Here is a 21361-nt window from a genome sequence, read left to right as displayed (position 1 = left end):
TGTTGAATTTTGTCAGATGTCTTTTAGTGGCTATGGAGCTGATGATATGATATTTCTCTTCTTTTTTAACAAACACTGAACTAAACATGTGGTTGTTTTGGATTATTTTAATGTGATGCTGGAATCTGTTTTTTAATGCTTTACCTTTTTAATCAAATTGCAAAAAGTAAGATTGATCTGATCTGCAATCTTCTCTTTTTTTATGCAGTCTTTTTCAAGTTTTGGTATTAATATTTTATTTCATAAAGAATTTAGAAGTTTCCCATTTTCTAAAATGTACAACAGTTTTTAAATAGTATTGAAATTATCAGCTCTTTTAAGATTTGGTAGAATTCCCCTGTAAAATCTTGTGGCCTGGTGTGTTTTGTTTTGTTTGGTGGGTAGCTCTTTTAAATCTTTCATTTATTTTGTGAAAAATCAGTCTGTTTAGAAATATATATTTTATCTATATCTAATGTATCTTTACTAAGTAGTTCCTTTTTTTTTTTTTTTCAGTTTTGTCTACTTCTGTGGTTTATCCCCATAGTTTCTTTTTTATATTTGTGCTTTGTTCTTTTTACTCTTAATTAGGAGAGGTAGTAGTTTAATCAACGGGTTCTCCCCACCTCCCCCCACCAAAGAGCTTTTGAATTTTTTTCTTAGTTCTCTGGCTTTCTGTTTTCTGACTCCTTAATTTCTCTTTTTAGCTTTATAAATTTTTTCTTCCACTTTTCTTCAGTTAATTTAGTTGTTTTTCCTTCCTTTTTGAACTATATTAGTAACATTTAATTTCATTTCTTCTTATTAAAAAAAGTATTTAAAAAAATTATTTCGGGAATTCTTTGTTGGTCCAATGGTTGGGACTCTGCACTTTCACTGCTGAGGGTGTGGGTTCGACCCCTGGTCGGGAAACTAAGATCCTGCAGGCCGTATGGCATGGCCAAAAATAAAAACAAACAAAAACCAAAAAGAACAGTTATTTTTCTTCTTATCACTGTTTTAGCTATCTATGTTCCAAAGCTTCTAATACCTAGTTTTTTATTATATCATTTTCTCAAAACACCACAGATTTCATTTGTATTTCCCATATTATCCAAATGTTGTTTGAGAGACTTTTTAAATTTTCAGATTGAAGATCTTTTTATTTTCTGATTGTGTTATAAATTTCTAGTTTCATTTTGCTGTTAATCAGAAAATGTGGTTTGTATTTCTATTTTTAGAATTTGTTGAGGGTTTTTTTTTTTTTAGTAACCTAATATATGGTCAGATTGTGTGAATGAAAGTTCAATAGCTATTTGAAAATAAGATATAATCAATTTTTAGGATAGAGTTAAATGAATATTCATCAGCACTTCAATTTTGATTATGTTGTTTAGATCATCTATTTCCTTATTTATTTTTGTTTACTTGTCTCAGATGGGAGAAATAAATTTAAATTTCCTATTGTGTTTCTATTTCTTCTTATATTTCCACTTTCATGATGTTGCTGCTATAGTATTGGGAGCATATGTACACCTATCTGTATTCTTCATTGATTTATACCCTTTACAATGATAAAGTGACTTTTTTTGTACTTTTGGGCCAAAAGTCTACATTGTCTAACAAAAGGATTATAATCCATGTGGTATGTTTTCTGTGCTTTTTAAATGCTAGTTCTGTTATTAGGAAAGATTTTTTTTTTTCTCATCAGTGGTTACCTTCATATAATAATCATCTTTCCCTCTCTTTAAAACAGTATCTTTTGCTTTCCTTAATCAGTAACATTTATATTAGCTTTATTCTTTTCCTTCCCTTCTTTCCTCCCTCTCCTTTTTTAACTAGTTTTAGCCACTATAGCATTATTTTATTGTTGTTATGATTTTGCTTAAATTTATACTACTTGACTTTCAACTTTGATTCCTGTCTATTACTGTAAAGTGAAATCAGTGAGTTTATGCTACTTTTTATGATTTTTCTGTTATTCATTTATTTGTATATATTACTGTTCCAGTGTTTTTTGAGCATGTTAACAGTTACATTCCATTCTGTCACCTGTATATTCATTCGTTTTCATCTTAAATCTACAGTTATATGTGTTGGTGCTAACTGCAAGTCCTTTTGCTAAAATTTTTCCTGTCATCTCTTGGTTGCAGTTTGTCCTCAAGTTGTTACTTCAGGAAGGGCTCATATGAGTAAGAGCTGAGTTTTTGCATATTGAAAACCATTTGTCTATAGCCTTTTTCCTGAAGGACTGCTTGGCTAGACATAAAATGATTGAACCACACTTTTTTTCATTCAATTTTTTCTTATTGAAGTATAGCTGATTTCCATGTTGTGGCAGTCTCTGCTGCACAGCAAAGTGACTCAGTTCTACACGTAGAGACATGCTTTTTTTTTTAATATTCTTTTCCATTATGGTATATCTGAATGACACTTTCTTGAGTTTCTTAAAGGTATTTTCCCACTGTCTTCTCACAGTGAATGTTCAATAGAGAAATATGATGTCAGCAGATTTTCTTTTCCCTAGAAGGGACCTGCTTTTTTTGTCTGGTTGCTGAAAATATTTTTTACAATTATTTTACTAGATTTTTTTCTCAGTGTTGAGCATTTTGGGTCAGTTTTATTTAAAACATGGGATTCCCTTTGAAAATGTAGGTTCAACTCTTTTATCTTTTTTTTTAATCTGTCATTTTATTTTCTTTTAAAAAAAATTCCATCCTACTTGCTCCTTACTGTGCCTTTTGTGATATAATTTTTACCATTTGCTCAGTCTTCATTTTTTGAATTTGAAAAAGTCTTTTTCTTCCATTTCTTTCATGAGTTCTCAGTGCTTATTTCATCTTCTCTTAACTGTTTGTCTTTCCCCTTAGTTCTTAAATTTCTACTCTGAGATCTTTCTTCATAGCTGCATTAAGAAGTTTTGAATTCATGTTAAAAAGTAGTGTTATAATTTTTTATCTACTTCGTGGTGGTATTTTCTGTTGAGTTTTCTTTGTCAGGGATGTTGTGCTGCTTTTTTACATTTTTTAAATGGTATTTTTGTATGGATACTTATCACTTTTGTTATTCGTATTTGAATGAGATGAGTTTTCCCAAACCACCTATTAGAAGAGACTGGAGTGGGAGAGGGAGGTGGGACAGGACATTAGGAGCAAGGTGGTTTTCCAGGTTTCTCTGCTCAAGGCCTCTGTCCTCTGTTGTTCTGATGGGTTCTTTCTTCAAAATAAATCACATCTCTTTTGCCTCTGAGTAATATATGTTTAAGGAGTTTCTGCTACCAGGGGAATTCAGCTCCTGCCTTTTTTTTTTTTTTTTTTTTTGGCGGTATGTAGGCCTCTCACTGTTGTGGCCTCTCCCATTGTGGAGCACAGGCTCCAGACACGCAGGCTCAGCGGCCATGGCTCACCGGCCCAGCCACTCCGTGGCATGTGGGATCTTCCCGGACCGGGGCACGAACCCGTGTCCCCTGCATCGGCAGGCGGACTCTCAACCACTGTGCCACCAGGGAAGCCCAACTCCTGCCTTTGAAAGTGCCTGCTCAAACATTAGCAATTAGAGAATTTGTGAAGAGTACATGGTAGTTCATTGTACTCTTCTTTTAACTTTTCTCCAAGTTTGACATTACAGAGGAAAAATGCAAGCCTTGGTTTTAGAAGGGTAATCCTATCTGAGCTCTGTCACTTCTAGTTCACCCTCTACTCACTCTCATGACACTTTCTACACCTCCTTTCTCTACTTCCTTCTGAGATTTCCCCCATTCAATCTCAGAACTAAACATTGCACTTCCCACTTAGGGTAGGACCCTCTCTCTCTGGAGTGAAAATTTACTCTTGCCCCACTAGGCTTTCTTTCATCTTTCATGTCTTTCTCCCTTGCATAGGTTCTACTAGTCCCAAGTACTTTGGGCCATATTTACTTACAATCTGGCATTTTCAGGTTTTTATTGTCTCCTAGGTTCATTGAAGATGTAGGATGTTTTTTCCTTTTCTTTTCTCTCTTTTTTACATTATCTTTGTTGCTCTGTATCGAGTTCTAGGAGGAAAGTGGGAAATTTTGGAAATAAATTGCTGCTATTTTCCTACTGGAACTCAAAGTTCAGCTTTGGATATTACTAAAAAATAATTTCTAAATAACCCATTGGTTGAAGAAATCACAAATTTTAAATATTTTGAACTGAAGAGTATTGAAAATAGTACATATCAGAATTGGTATGATTAGCTAAAGCAATGCTTAGAGAGAATTTAAAACCTTAAATGCCTATTAGAAAAGAAGAAAAGCATCAATTACCTATACATTCATCTTAATAAGTTAGAAAAATAACATAATTAAATGCAAAGAAAAATAGAAGGAAATAAGAGTTAAAAACAGAAAATAATGAAATAGAAAACAAATTTACCTCTATCCTGTAGGTAGGAAGACTTCAAAAGTTTTCAAGAAGGATAGTGACATGATCATATTTGTTTTCCAGAAAGAGACCTCTGGCAGCAGTGTGGAGAATAGATAGAGGAGAAAAAAACTAATCTGAGAAGCCAGTTAGGAGGCTTTTTCAATCACTAGTTCAGGTAAGAGATGGTGATGGTCTAATGTGGGATGGAGAGGAAGGAACATATTACAAAGATTAAGTTGAAAAAATAGGTTTAAAAACCATGTCCAGAAAAAAACTTTGGGTATAGTTACTGGTACATGGAACTGATTGGAAATGAAGAGACCAGAAGGTTTACTAGGTTTTTGAAGGAAATGGTTTTTGGAAGTAAAGCTACAATCTTAGTGTATTAGGTTCAACCAGAGAAGCAGAACCAGTAGGAGACACATAGAGAGAGAGAGAGCGATTGGGCTTACACAGTTGTAGGGGCTAGCTAGTCAAGTCTGAAATCCTTAGGGTAGGCTGTCAGGAAGGGCAGGCTAGAACACATGGGTACGGGCTGTAGCTGCTGTCCATAGGTGGAATTTCTTCTCTCTCTTGGGGATACCTCAGCCCCGTTTTTAAGGCCTTTCAACTGACTAAATGAGGCCAACTCAGATTATCCAGGATAATATCCCTTTAATTACATCTATAAAATATCTTCACAGCAATACCTAGATTAGTGTTTGATTGAATAACTGACAAGTAGTAGCCTAGCCGAATTGACATATTAAAAATAAAAAAACAAAACCCCATACCTGGCCTACAGAATTCTATGATTATTCAGTCTTTGAAACAACCTTCATATTCCCAAACCTTCAGTGACTATGCTAGCTAACTGTGCTGGCTTTTATAAACTTTCAAGAAGGGCATACTCACCAACATACATTCAGAATAGTGACTCATTCATACCAGGTATGAATGATAATACTGAATATGGGAGGTAGGTCTGCTGTTGCTGGTTAGCTGGCAGTATATACCATGTATAAATATGTCAAATGTAAATATGTCTAAAGCTTGAGGATTCTATGGAACATATGGACAGAGTCATCTAGTATGTAGTTGGAAATGCAGATGTGAAAATCTGTAGTGGTGTGAGCTAAAAGTAAAAGTTTTGGGACTCCTTAGTATATAAATCCATATTTGAAACTCTGAAAATGGAAAAACTTTAGAAATAGTATTTAGATTGAAAACAGGAATGAAAAGGATAGAGCCATGGAGAATACTAGCATTTAAGGAAGAGGAACCAGTGAGCAATTAATGATTATCACAGGCAGTATGAGAGCCAAGAAATGGTGTCAAGGAAGCCAAGGGAGGAAACATATTCAGAGAGTAGATTTTACAGTTAAGCAGCGGAGCTTTTCCAGTCAAATCAAGAGTAAGACAAGGATGTCAGTACTATGATATTTAGTCACTATTGTGTTTGCTAACTTCTGTTCTTCTTACAGGTTTCAGTCTACATGTTACTTCCTTGAGAAGCAGTATTTGACACCCTTCTTGCCCCCCATCCAGCCATTCCCCCAAGTCTGAGTTAGGTATTTCTCTTATGTATTCCCATAGTACAGTATACTTCCCCTGTAATACCATGTGTCACCTTGAATTATAAGTGTTTATTATTCTTTGTCTCCTGTTAGAATGAAAGCTCCATGAAGCTAGGGACTGTCCATCTTATTCACCAGTCTACCTCCATGCCTGGCACAACTCTCGGTCATATTAAGCAAGGAATGAATAAATAAAACCAAGAACATGGAGGAGGAGTATCTAATTGAGCCTGGAAAGTTAGAAAAATATTTGTAGAAGTAAATGATGTCTTAACTGAGCTTTAGAAAATGTGATGACATTGAGAGTTTGGGTTGAAAAGGGGATACACAGGAATAAAAGATTTCTGAGAGGTCTCTAAAATATAAAACTTTATTGAAAGATATAAGAGAAGATCTGAATGAAAGAAATATATTAGGCTTATTGAGAAGACTCTGTTTGATAAGATGTCAATTCTCCCAAAATTAATCTGTAAATGCAATTTTAAGTAAAATCTCAATTGGGTATATAGTGAAACTTGATAAGTCAATATTAAGATTTATATGGAAAAAACAAGTGACGATGAAAAATCAATATAATTTTAAAGAAGAGTAAAGGGGGAGGAATTGCCCTCCTTAGGTTGAAACTGTAGCAATTTTAGCACACTTTTTAAACTGCAGGGACAGACAGATTAATGAAGCAGAATATAAAGCCTAGAAATAAGCTGTGTGTGTGTGTGTGTGTGTGTGTGTGTGTGTGTGTGTGTGTGTGTGTGTGGAAACTTTGTTGATATTAAATTGGCATTTCAAATCACTGAGGAAAGAGTAAAATGTTTAATAAATGGTGTTTATGCTGTTGTTAACTATATGAAAAAAATAATTAGACCCATCTCACATCATATCCCAAATTTATTTCTAGGTGGATTGTAATCTAAAATTTGTAAAGCAAAACTTTAAAATTCTGTCAGGGACTTCCCTGGCGGTCCTGTGGTTAAGACTGCACGCTTCCAGTACAGGGTGTGCAGGTTCCATCCCGGGTCGGGGAACTAAGATCCCATATGCCATGTGGTGTGGCCAAAATAAAAAATAAGATAAGATTCATTCAGAGAAAAAGTAAGAGAATATCTCTAACATTGAACAAAATGTAAAATGTATAAATCATAATAGAAAATACTGGTAAGCTTGGCTCTGTCAAAATTTAAAACTTATTTGTTATAAATACACCATAAACAAAGTTAAAATGCTAGAAGAATATTAAAGCATATATAACCAAGAGCTTTATGAGATATAAGGCAATCAGTTAAAAAAAAAAAAAAGGTAATTCACAAAAGAGGAAACACAAATGGCCAATAGAAAATCAGATTCTCAAATTCATTAGTAATCAGGAAAATGCAAGTGAAATCAGTACCATTTCACACCTATCAGATTTATAAAAATTTAAGTCTTATATCAAATGTTGATGAGGATAAAGTATAAGGAAGTATCATGCACTGCTTATAGGCGTATGATTTGATACAACTACTTTGGAGGCCGTTTTCAATATCCAGTAAAGATGATATTGAACATGTCTTAAAACCCTTAATATACCATAGAGGTATCTTGCAAAAACTGAGACATTATTTGTAATAGCAGAAAATTGGAAACAGCCTGATTCCTGTCAATAACAGAATAAGTAAACATTGGAATGAGTACATAAATTGTTCTATTGTGGTATACTATGTAACAGTTAAATGAATGAACCAGGTCTACATATATCAACATGGATTATTATTGAAAACAATGTTGGGGGGATGATCAAATAGCAAAAGGTTATGTTACTACTTATGTGAATTTTTTTTTTTAAGTATATACTGGATACATACAAATGCAGTAAACGTATTGAAACATAGATGGTGGTGCTTTGTGACCACCTAGAGGGGTGGTATAGGGAGGGAGACGCAAGAGGGAGGAGATATGGGTGTATATGTATACGTATAGCTGGTTCATTTTGTTATAAAGCAGAAACTAACACACCATTGTAAAGCAATTTTACTCCAATAAAGATGTTAACAAAAAAACAAACCATAAAAACATAGATGGGACAAATACACACCAGTTTCAGTATAGTGGTTCCCTTTAGGAAGAAGGAAGGAAAGAAGAAAGAGGAATGAAATAGGTTGGTTGGGATAGGGAGAAGAGATAGACCTATAAGGCTACATGTTTCAGGAAACATGTGACAGTATGTTTATTTGTGTGAACAAAGTGTGTAGATAATTTCAGGTGCCACTGTGAAGCAAAGAAACAAAAAGATCTGTGTTATCTTAATGAAATGAAATAAAACCTAAAATTTTATTTTCTTTTATTTATTTATTTTTGGCTGCATTGGGTCTTCGTTGCTGTGCACGAGCTTTCTCTAGTTGGGGCGAGCGGGGGGGGCTACTCTTCGTTGCAGTGCACGGACTTCTCCTTGTGGTGGCTTCTCTTGTTGGGAGCACGGGCTCTAGATGCATGGGCTTCAGTAGTTGTGGTGTGTGAGCTTCAGTAGTTGTGGCGTGTGAGCTTCAGTAGTTGCAGCTCGTGGACTCTAGAGCTCAGGCTCAGTAGTTGTGGCTCACGGGCTTAGTTGCTCTGCGGCATGTGGGATCTTCCTCGACCAGGGTTCAAACCCGTGTCCCCTGCATTGGCAGGTGGATTCTTAACCACTGTGCCACCAGGGAAGTCCCAAAGCCTAAAATTTTAAACGGGTTTATTCTTATGAGACTGATGTGCTGCCTACTGCGCTAAGAAGGTACTTAAATGAGTTTATTTTTAAATTGTCAATAATATATAATGCTGCTGTGAAAAATAATGAGGGAAAATATTACGCTGACCACCTTACTTGCTTATATTTCCTTTCTTGTTTGTGTGGTTTTGATTTTGCAACCCTTCCACTTGGTATATTGCACTGAACAAAATAGTCTTTATTGAACTTGAAATCAACCAGAGAAGATTAGTATTGAGCAATATAATGAGTACTACGAGGAAGTACTAAGTGCAGTGGGACTGCGTAACAAAGGGATCCATTCTAGTCTCCGTGTTCAAGGAACTTTTCTCTGAGGAAGTGACAGGTGGGAGCTAGGTGAAATTTGTGGTGGAGATAAGCATGGAATAGTACTTTAAGAAAGCAAGCAATTTAATTCTAATTGTGTGACTTAATCTTGTCTTCAAAATGATTGTTTTCATGGTGTTTAATATCCTAACTCTCAACTATGTAACTTTAATGAATTTTACCAATCTTAGACACACAAAAAACTTTTTTTCACATTTCATTATCTCTGAAATCAGGAGATGTCTTGCAGTAGATCGTTTGTCACAGTTGAATTGGCAAATTTCTCTTTTAGGATACACACAATACTGATGTACCTTACCATAATTGGCATTTTAGAGTCAGTGAAATGCAGAATATTTTTTTAGGTTGGCCTGCCTTTAGGCCTAACTCATTTGCAACTTGCATTTAATTTTTGTAATTATGCATTTTAAGAGCATCAGAGTGAATCTCGGGAATTCCCTGATGGTCCAGTGATTAGGATTCCGCACTTCGACTGCCGAGGGCGCAGGTTCAGTCCCTGGTCAGGGAACTAAGATCTCACAAGCCGTGCAACACAGCCAAAAAAGAGTGAATCTGGTACTTATTAGTTGTATGTCCCTGAAGATATTTTTGTTTACCACAGGGAGAATGCTAAACATTTTACATTAATTACAGTCAGCCCTTGTTACCTGGGTACCATGTATACTGAGGGCCGACTGTATTATGTCATTTTTTTATAAGGGACTTGAGCATCCACCGACTTTTGATATCCAAAGGGAGTCCTAGAACCAATCTCCCCAAGGAACCAAAAGACAACTGTATCTCCTATGAACGTCATCACAGTTGTATGAGTTAAGTGATACCGCCAACTGAAGTTTAGAGACAAAATCTAAACTTTCTCTAAAGTGACTTTCTCTCTCGAAAAGTCACATAGTTTGTATTTTATATTTTTATTAATGTATTGATATATGTAATATAACCTATTAAAGGTATATTTAGATATAACTATATTTGAGGCACAATAGTTATTATATTTAAATGATAGAGGTCAATTTTTCTGATTCCAGAGGTTATGCCCTTAATATTCACAGCTCTTTACTGCATCCTTTAAGAGGCAAGATTCCTGGCAGACAAATCTCAGACCCAGGACATCTGAGTTGAGAAATGTTTTTTATTTTTATATACTTTATTTACTTCTTTGTGCTTTTCAGTAAAAAGTAGCTTTCTATAAAACATTCACTATTTTGCTACTAGAAGAAAGTAGTCATAATATATAAATGGTTGTAGAATTTGGTAATTATAATTTATGCTGCTTAAGAGTCAAAAGTTCTCACTGAATATGCTTCCTTTGCAAGGAAAACAGATTTCTAATAAGTAATTTATTAATCACAATATTAGTGTTGCTTGCTTCATATGCTTCATATGTTTGTCTTCAGTTCAGGTATAAGATCCCTAAGGTTAAGAAATAATTTGATTTTTACAGTATTCAAATTAGTCCTCAGAAGTAGATCAAAGCAGGCAACAGGGCAGGAACTTTATCAGCACTGGTCAAGCTCAGCCAAGTAAAGATACCTGTATCAGGCTTGTCTAGTCTATCCTCACATTAGTAAAAGAGTATAATGGCATCAGGAATTTCAGTGACAGTCTAATCAAATCTGTTTCTTGACCCATACTGCTTCAGTCTGATAGAGTATGCTCATATTTGGTGCACAGCTGTCCTCTTGGGATCAAACTTCACTATCTGTATCCCTTCCTACCCCTCCCCCCTTTTTTAGAAGCTTCATGAGAAAAGGGTACACAGGAGGCAAAATTTTTTGATGCCTTACACATTGGAAAATGTATCAACAAACCTAAATGAAAGTTCAGCTAGGTTTCTATGTTGGAAATAATTTTCCTTCATAAATTTGAAAGTGGTGCTCCACTTTTTAAATAGCTTTAGTGAGGTTTTGTTTCCCTTGTATTACTTTCTGGAAAATTTACTTACCTTCATTTTCTAACCCCCTTCGCTTTTTAAAATTTCTATTCGTTCTTTTTTATTTCCTGAATGTTATTTTATAGTAGCATACTATTCTTGTTTCATATATGGTAGTATCTTCTCTAAGCTCACTGTAGATCATTTATTTTGGGGTATTATTTTTCTTACACATGCTTATGCTTCCTCCAAATTCTTTTTTTGTTTGTTTGTTTGTTTTGATCATTACCCTCCATTTTGGAAGCTTCCTTCAAGCATATAGTATCCTTGATTATTTATTCATGATGCATTGGGACTCTAAAACACTGACTAGATGCTTTGAATTCATCAGTGGAGCCTGTTTACTTTGAGCTTTATCATAGGGTGATTTGATTGGGCTGATGTTGGGGAACCTATAATGTTAGTTTATCCTTATGTCTTACCTGGTCAAATTACCCAAAGATGAGCCCTCCAAACCTCCTGCTTGAAGGGTAATAGTCTTCATTACCTGCAATCTGGAAGCCAAGTTGGGGATTCTGGCTTGGGGAATGTCTGCATTCAGCATTTAATATTTATAGTTATTTAATTCCTTGTTTTGGGTACAGTCCTGTGCCCTTAATTGTGCCTGACATCCTCCCTCCAAAAGTCTTTTACTTTTTCCAGAGAATACACCTACAGTTTATGCCAGGATAAAGACGAGGCAGTTGTTCTGCAATGTGAATGGAGCTGAACAAGGGATCTAGGATTCTACCTGCTTCTCAAACAGCTTTCCTCTTCATTTTTCTGCACTACCCCCATCCTTTTATCACCGGTTTCAGAGGTACCTAGCACTGCCATTTCTCACACCTGAGGATTCTATCTGCTATGTCAGTTACAACTTGTCTACTCGCTTTTCATCTTCTAAAATGTTGGTGCATTTTCTGTTTTCTGTTCTCCCTTCCTTCTAGGTTTATGTCTTTTTTCTTTCTTTCTTTCTTTCTTTTAATTCCTTACCATGGCTATAGTGGAGTTTGAGGAAAGAATGAAACGAGCTGCTTGTGGTTCCTCTGCCATCCTAACCCAGGATCTGTTCTTAAAAGGCAGAGGCTTTGTCTGAGTCATCTTTAAATTCCAACCCACAAAAGAGTCCCTGATATGGTAGGTACTTGATGAATGTTTAAATGGATGGTTAAGTCTTGTTTTACATCTGTAAAACTCAGTAATAAGTTTGTGCTCGAGGCCTAGTTTTTTGCCATCTGGACCTCTCAACAGGGCTGGTTAAGTGTTGTCATGATATTGTGGCTGGCTTCCTCTGGAGCAAGTAATCCATGATAGAGCAAGGCAAAAGCTGTAATGACATTAAGGCCTAGCATTGAAAGCTATATTCTGCCAGTTTTGTAATGTCTTATTAGTTATATAAACCAGTTATATTCAGTGTAGGAGAGACACAAACGTGGAAATCCCATGAGGCAAGACTTACTATTAGGGACCGTCTTTGGAGGCAGGCTAGCACACACACTTTCTATCTTAAGCTAGAATAAGAACAAATTAAACCCAAAGTAAGTAGAAGGTAAGAAATAATAAAGATCAGAGCAAAAATTAATAGAAAAACAAACAATATAGAAAGTGAATGAAACCAAAAGTTAATTCCTTTTAAAAAGCTAATAAAAATTTTAAACTCCTAACAAGGCTAATCAAGAAAAATAAAAAAATAAAACTGATTACTAGTGTCAGGAATGAAAGAAGGGGTTATCACTAAAGATCCTTCAGAACTGAAAGATTAATAAGGGAATGTTAGGAACAAATTTATACCAATTAATCTGATAAATGAAACACAACTTTACAAAAATTGGCTCAAAGAAAATTGGAATAGCCTTGTATCTATTAAGGAAATTAAATCCATAATTCTTTCTAACAAAGAAAACTCCAGTCCCAAATCATTTCGCTGCTGAATTTTATCTAACATTTAAGGAAAAATAATACCAATCTTTCACAAATTCTTTCAGAAAACAGAAGAAGAAGAAAGGCTTTACAACTCAATTTTATGAGGCTAGTATACCCCGGAATCTGACACCTGACAAAAACAATGTAATCCTCTCAACAGACAGAAGAAATCATTTGACACATTTTAACATTTTCATGATAAAAATTTGTAACAGACTAGCAGTAAAAGGAAACTTATTCAACCTGATCTAAGCATCTAGAAAAACATACAGTCATCATCATACTAAATGATAAAAAGTGTGAATGATTTTGCCATAAGATTAAGAAGAAGGCAAGAATACTTGCTCTCACTACTTCTAACATTGTGCTGGTGGTCCAAGAAAAATAAAGGCATAATATTGTAGAGGAAGTAATACAACTATCTCAGTTTGCAGAAGACATAATTGTTTACGTAAAAAATCCTAAGAAATCTACCAAAAAAAACCAAATCCTACTAGAATTAATAGATGAATTTAGCAGGATTACAAGACACTAGTTGCATATACAAAAAGAAAATACTAGCAGTATAATAAATAATACCCAGCATTCAACAATTAGAAAAGTGAAAAACACATGTACCATTCATAATATCAAAAAATGTAGGGCTTCCCGGTGGCGCAGTGGTTGGGAGTCCACCTGCCGATGCAGGGGACATGGGTTCGTGCCCCGGTCCGGGAGGATCCCACGTGCCGCGGAGCGGCTGGGCCCGTGAGCCATGGCCGCTGAGCCTGCGCGTCCGGAGCCTGTGCTCCGCAACGGGAGGGGCCACAACAGTGAGAGGCCCGTGTACCGCAAAAAAATAATAATAATAATATTTAGGAATAGATTTTAAAAGAGATGTACAAGCCCTCTACACTGAAAGCTACAAAGCATTCCTGACAAAGATAGGAAGATATAAATAAACAGAGATACCATGTTCTTGGCCCAGAAGCCTCAAATTCTTAGGATGTCCATTATCCCCAAATTGATCTGTAGACTCAACACAATCCCAGAATCTCACCAGGCTTTCTTTTTTTTTTTTTTTTTATAATATAAATTGACAAGCTGATTCTAAGATTTATATGGAAATGCAGAGAACCTAGAATAGCTAAAACCATTTTGAAGAGGAACAGAGTTGGAGGATTCATAATCCCTGATTTGAAGACATGCTATAAAGCTACAGTAATCAAAGCTGTGATATTGGGGTTAAAGATGGACATACAAATCAATTTACATGATAGCTATAGATACTACACTTGATCTTAGCCAAAAGGCTAAGAAGTGATTAGAATAGCTAGAAATAGCTAGAAATAGACCCACTTACGTGGTTGATTGATATTTGACAAAGGGGCCAACATTCAATGGGGAAAGAATAGTCTTCTCAATAAACGATGCTAGAACAGCTGAGTATTTGTACAAAAAAAAAACCCATTAAAACTGAGAAATTTGTAAGAAAAGAGGAAAAATATTCATGTCCTTGGAATAAACAAAGATTTCTTAATATGTTGGAAACCTCATCTAAATGAACACATTCTCTTAAGAACACTGTTAAGAAGATGAAAAGACAAGCTACTGCTGGGAGAAAATATTTGCATAACATATCCTAAACAAAAGATTTGTGTCCAGAATATATGAGAAACTTGCACAACTCAGACAATTTAAAAAAGTGGTCAAAATCAGACACTTCACAAAAGATTATGGGAATGGCCAGTAAGCACTTGAGAAGATGCTAAACATCATTGGTCATCTGGAAGATGCAGGTAAGAACCATAGTGAGATATCACTTCATACCTGCTAGATTCGCTAAATCAAAAAGACTGGCAATACTAAGTGTTGGTAAGGGTGTGGAGCAATCAGAAATGGTAGGAGTATAAAATTGTACAACCACTTTGAAAAATATTTTGGCAGATTCTTTTTTTTTTAAATATTTATTTATCTTTGGCTGCATTGGGTCTTCGTTACTGTGCGCGGGCTTTGTCCATTTGCAGCGAGCAGGGGCTACTCTTCGCTGCGGTGGCTCCTCTTGTTGCGGAACACGGGCTCTAGGTGCGTGGGCTTCAGTAGTTGTGGCACGTGGGCTCAGTAGCTGTGGCTCGCGGGCTCTAGAGCACAGGCTCAGTAGTTGTGGCGCACAGGCTTAGTTGTTCCGCAGCATGTGGGATCTTCCTGGACCAGGGATCGAACCTGTGTCCCCTGCATTGGCAGGTGGATTCTTAACGACTGTGCCACCAGGGAAGCCCTTGGCAGATTCTTTTAAATTTAAACATTTTCTTGCCATGTGTCCTACCAGTTCTATTCTTAGGTCTTTCCCCAGGAGAAATGAAAAAATAGGTCCATACAAAGATTTGTGCATATATGTTTACATGTTCATAATAATTAGGAACTGGAAACAACCCAAATGCCCAGCAACGAGTGAATTGAGAAACAAGTTGTGATTTATTTATACAATGAAATACTACCCAACAGCTAAAAAGAACTAACTACTAATTTATACAATGGTATGGATAAATCTCAAGTAAGATGTACAAAAAAGCTAGACAAAGTGGTGTATACAGTATAATTCCATTTATATGAAATTCTGGAACCATTTATTCTATTATGAAACGAATCAGATCAGTGCTTGCCTGTGGCAGATGTGACAGAAGCTGATTGCATAGGGGCAGGAAAGTACTTTCTGGGGTGATGACAGGTTCTGTCTTAATTGGGGTGGTAATACCATAGATGTATATACATTTGTCAAAATCATTAACCTTTACAATTTAAATGCATTTTATTGTATGTAAGTTATACCTCAAATTGTTTTTTTTCTTGAACTGAGATACCATTACACATCCACCAGAAGGGCTAAAATTCAAGTCTAACGATACTAATGGTGAAAATTTGTCACGACAGTGACTCTTAAATGCTGCTTGTGGGAGAGTTATTTGTTAAAACCACTTTGGAAGAGTTTGACATTATCTAGGAGAGTCAGAGACACACATCCCTAATGACTCAGCAGTTCTACTCAGATATTGCCTTTTCTACTAGAGAAATATACGTGTTTACATATATCAAGAAGGCCACCTAGGCACTTCCCTGGTGGTCTAGCAGTTAAGAATCCACTCTTCCACTGCAGGGGGCACAGGTTAGATCTCTGGTTAGGGAACTAGGATCCCGCATGCTGCGTGGTGCAGCCAAAAAAAAAAAAAAGGCTATAAGAATATTCATAACCTTATTCTAATAACCAAAGGAAAGTGCCAGCATAAACTGTCCACCAACATTAATAATCAGGTTTTTTTGGTTTTTTGTTTGGTTTTGGTTTTTGCCGTGGGGCAGCTTACGCCTGGGATCCTTAGTTGCCTGACCAGGGATTGAACCTGGGCCCCTGGCAGTGAAAGTTCCCAGTCCTAACCACTGGACTGCAAGGGAATTCCCTGTCCATCAACATCAGAGTCGATAAATTGTGTATTTCTTCAACAGAGTGTTAGAGCAATGAAAATGAAGAAACCAGTTACATTTAATTAATATAGATTAGTTAGAAACAGTGTTTAGCAAAAGACTCAAAAAGATTACATGCTTTATGTTTCCAGTTACATAACATTCAAGAACTAGGAAAACTAAATTGTGGTCCTTAGTGATCTGTACTTATGTTGTAATTCTATAAAGAAAAAGAAGTGATTACCATAAAAGCCAGGATTTTGGTTACCTCTAGCAGAGAGAGGGGAAGTTAAGGTTGGGAAAGGGATAGGGAAGAGGTTTCTAGGATGCTGGCAATATTTAGTTCTTGATATGAATGTTGGTTATGTGGATATTCACTTTATAATTTGTTTAGTGACACTCTAGTAAATATGTGATATTTTATATTAAAAATAGAAAAAGAAAAAGAAAAGCAATCCTTTCATCTATCAATATCTCCTGAGTACTATGTTAATATTATTTTGCTAGGTAATAATAGACACACCAAGATGTTTAATGTGACCTCTTAATTGCTCACTATTACCATAAAAAGGCATTGTATAATAAGTTTCTGTTCTTATATCTTCAGAGCAATGAAAGTATACATATAAAATTAAGGCACATAACCTCTCAGGAGATTAAAGTATAATTGTAGTTATGTTTTTACCAGGATCCAACATTATTTACTGCTTTATTTTATACTCATCATTTGGACCTGGGCTCATTTTGGTACTTGTAGTCCTAGTTATCTTAAATATGGCAAATATTTATTATTTTCTTTTTTCACATCTGTTATTTTAGCTGCGTCCTAACAAAAATTTTCAGTTTTGACACAGTAAAATGCAAATTCAAGAATCCTAATCACTTTTTCATGGAACATTCTCCCATCAGCCTCTTCAAGGAGTTAGTTTACATTGACAAAATGATTTTGCCTAGAATTAAAACCTCAGTAAATGAGAGAGCAAAAGACATGAGTAGACAGTTCTTCAAAGATGAGAAAAAGAGCTCTGATGAGCTCCTGCCATGTTCTGGGCACAAGTAGGTACCTTATATTGAATCTTCACCCTAATGCTATAAGTACTAGATGTTTTTCTAATTTTGCAATGAACGAATTACGATTTCTCTGAATTTCAAGTCTGGATCTAGAATTAAAATCTATTTCATTTCCAAGCCTATCCTTTTCTCATTATTCTAACACTGTTACCCATGAAAAGAAGAAAATAAACCTAATTAAAAAAATAAGTGGGCTTCCCTGGTGGCGCAGTGGTTGAGAATCTGCCTGCCAATGCAGGGGACACGGGTTCAAGCCCTGGTCTGGGAGGACCCCACATGCCACAGAGCAACTAGGTCAGTGAGCCACAACTACTGAGCCTGTGCATCTGGAGCTTGTGCTCCGCAACAAGAGAGGCCACGACAGTGAGAGGCCCGTGCACCGTGATGAAGAGTGGCCCCCGCTCACCACAACTGGAGAAAGCCCACACACAGAAACGAAGACCCAACACAGCCAAAAACAAATAAATAAATAAAATTTAAAAAATAATAAGTAAGTGATGAAAGATTAAAGGATACATTTCCAACAGCAACAAAATTTTTATCAATTATTAATAAATGACTTATAACGTATCACAAAACCTTAATGAAACTGGAATGACGTTAATAAATTCAGAGATATTATGTTCATGAATTGAAAGACTATCCCACTGGTATTCTAGACATCTAGTCTATTTTGGTAAATTTTTTTGCCTTAGTTGTGTATTATACATATCTAGATAATGGCAATCTAAGTAGTTGGTAAGATCGCATTTTCTACCAAACTCCTCTCAAGTTTTCTACTTCTCAATTGTATTTATCTGAATTCTAACACCTGCCCATTAATTGTAATTATATGCATGTAGTACAAATTTATCCATTTGGCTGGTGTTTAAGTTGTTTCCATTCTTTTTACCATTATAAACAGTGCTACAATAAGCATTCTCATTCATGTTGCCTTTCACAGATATGGAATTTTTGCAGAGTATATACTCCAATAGAGTGAAATTGTTTTTTGGGTTTTTATAAGTTATTCATTCATTCATTCATTTATGGCTGTATTGGGTCTTCTTTGCTGCACCCGGGCTTTTCTCTAGTTGCGGCGAGGGGGGCTACTCTTTGTTGCGGTGCACGGGATTCTTATTGCGGCGGCTTCTTTTGTTGCGGAGCACGGGCTCTAGGCGGGCAGGCTTCAGTAGTTGTGGCACGCGGGCTCTAGAGCGCAGGCTCAGTAGTTGTAGCACACAGGCTTAGTTGCTCCCTGGTATGTGGAATCTTCCCAGACCAGGGCTCAAACCTGTGTCTCCTGCATTGGCAGGCGGATTCTTTTTTTTTTTTTTAATTTATTTAATTTATTTATTTATTTTACTTGTATTTACTTTTGGCTGCGTTGGGTCTTCATTGATGTGCGCGGGCTTTCTCTAGTTGCAGTGAGCAGGGGCTGCTCTTCGTTGCGGTGCGCGGGCTTCTCATTGCAGTGGCTTCTCTTGTTGCAGAGCACGGGCTCTAGGCACATGGGCTTCAGTAGTTGTGGCTTGCGGGCTCTAGAGCGCAGACTCAGTAGTTATGGCCCATGGGCTTCGTTGCTCCATGGCATGTGGGATCTTCCCGGACCAGGACTCGAACCTGTGTCCCCTGCACTGGCAGGCAGACTCAACTACTGCGCCACTAGGGAAGCCCTGGCAGGCGGATTCTTAACCACTGCACTACCAGGGAAGTCCTAGAGTGAAACTGTTGAGTTGAAAATTATGCTCATCTCAAACTTACTATAAATTACCATTTGTTCCTAACTGACTATATCAGTTTATATTCCTACAGTCTGTATGAGAGCTTTCATTCTTCAGTCTTCCTTTGGCTTGTTGTCAGCTTGTGTTATCGGTCTTAACATTTTTGGCCAGTCTTGATTGGTGTAAAATGATAGCTTGATATAGTTTTTGTATATATTTCCTTAATTACAAATAAGATAATTAGTGAAAATTTGTTTTTTTGACATTTAGATTTTCTCTTCTATGAAATGCCTAGTCGTATCCTTTGCCACTTTTATTGTTTTATCTTGATTTATAGGAACTTATTATATATTCTGGATAGTAATCATTTGTTATATGTATTACACATATCTATAGCCTGTCTTTTTTTTTTTTCTGGCTTTGTTTATGGTATTTTTTTATGATAGTTTTTATATCTTAAGAAATTCTTTCTTGCCTCCAAGATCATAAAGATGTTCTATATTTTCCTCTAAATGTTTATTTTTCTTTTCATGTTCAGTTCTCTGAATAGGAATTTGTTTTTGTATATTGTATAAGGTGGGCTTCCAAGTCTGTTCTACTGGTCTGTGTGTCTGTCCCCACAGTCTCTTGACTTGAATTGGATTATAACAGATCTCGATGAATGTTAGAGCAGACCTTATTCTTAAAAACTATCTTGGCTATTCTTGTTTCATTTCTCTTTCATGTTAATTTTAGTATCAGCTTCTTAAGTTCCAGAGGTCAAGGGGGTTATATCCTATTGGTATTTTGATTGAAATTGCCTTGAATTTGCAGATTAACTTACAAATAATTTATACTAATAAGGTATATACTCCATTTATTTAGATTTTCTGTAGTAGTAAAGATACCTATTACTTCTATAGGTCTTATGCATCTTTTGTTCAGATTTTATCTCAAGTGTCTTGTGGTTTTTTTGTTGTGATATTAAGTGGTATCTTTTTAAAATTACATTTTAAGTTGAGTGCTAGTGTATAAGAATGTAATTTTATTTTTATATGTTGATCTTAAACCTAGCAACCTTACTGAACTGTCTAATTCTATAATTTATCTATAGATTATTGGCTTTTCTCTCTAGACAGTCATATTGTGAAGAATAATAATTTTGTTTCTCCCTTTCCAATCTTTTTACCTTTTACTTCTCTTAGCTTGCATTCCTGTGCCAGCTAGCACTTTCTATTAAATGAAGTTGAATTTACCATAGATTTTTGGTGGATAACTTTTATCAAATTAAGGAAGCTCCTTTCTAGTCCTGGTACTGTGAGACTTTTAGTTATGGTGCTGAATTTTATCTAATGCTTTTTTGAGGGTAATTATCTGTAGAAATGATTGTATGTTTATTTCCTTTAGTGTATGTTTATTTCCTTTAGTATATTTTGTTAATAGGTTTTAAAAATATTAAATGTAAATATTACTTTTTCAGTTAAACTCAGCTGATTTGTGAAAGGGAAAGAAGGAAAAAAATGCATAAATATGTAGGTTTATAAAATGTTAAGGATTTAACCAAGGGATAGAGAGGCAGATCTTTGCTGATTGAAATTCATGCCTAATTCAACTGTACTCACTGATTTCATCCCATCTTTTGTAAGAGCTTTCCTTCACTAACTTTAATTTTTACCTCAGATGCCCACATTGCTGTGGGGAAGATGGTGAACAGTAATGATTAGAAGAACAGTGGGATAAACACTAAGGAAAATTAATAGAATGTTAAACAGGATAAATAATGTTTGTTTAGTAGTTTCAACTCTGTGAGATAAGACACATTAGTTGTGAATGCTAGTATTATAATAATCCAGTGAAGAAAATTTACCTATAGGATTAAAGGAAAGACAAAATAAGCATGTTAATTACCATGTATTTATTTTCCTTTATTCACTTTTTTTTTAATTAACACAGAAGCAATATGTGCTTATCTGGTATGTATCCTGCCAGCCTTGTTTTAATGTACGACAACATTCTCACATTTTTTAATAGAAGAATGTAATGTATACATTTTTTTAAAGTACTGTGGATTTGAATAAGATACCCAGAATGCTAATACAGTCTTACCAGTCTCTCTTTTTTTAGTTAGTTTGAAATTGTGGAGGTATTTCTAAAGTTTATTTGGGTGGAAGTACAAAACCAACATAACTCTCCATCATGAGGGACATGAAGTAGGTCCATGCAATGAGATATCCTGCAGCTGTGAAAAAGAGTGATATAGTTCCATATTAGTACATATAGATCTATCTCTAAGATATATAATGAGAAAAAAGAAATCAAAGGCCAGAATAGTGTGTCTAATGTTTTATCATTTGTGTTCCTTTTCAATAAGAGGGG

General features: G+C 35.6%; 1 protein-coding gene across 4 annotated transcripts in view; it reads left to right on the top strand.

Annotated features, from left to right (window-relative positions):
• LOC309958664 (protein argonaute-3) overlaps positions 1-21361 on the top strand; it is a 128049-nt gene that overhangs the window by 59961 nt on the left and 46727 nt on the right. The window contains exon 1 of one of the 4 annotated variants that reach the window (XM_082834750.1): positions 4023-4520. The exons of the other annotated variants lie outside the window; for them this stretch is intronic. The gene's annotated coding sequence lies outside the window, so the exon portion shown is untranslated. Of the gene's footprint in view, positions 1-4022; positions 4521-21361 lie in introns of those variants that run through there. 4 annotated transcript variants of the gene reach the window in all.

This window comes from Leucopleurus acutus (genome assembly GCF_964270905.1).
Source record: "Leucopleurus acutus genome assembly, chromosome: 2".
Taxonomy (NCBI): Eukaryota; Metazoa; Chordata; class Mammalia; order Artiodactyla; family Delphinidae; genus Leucopleurus; species Leucopleurus acutus.
This window is presented reverse-complemented; position numbering and strand designations above follow the sequence as displayed.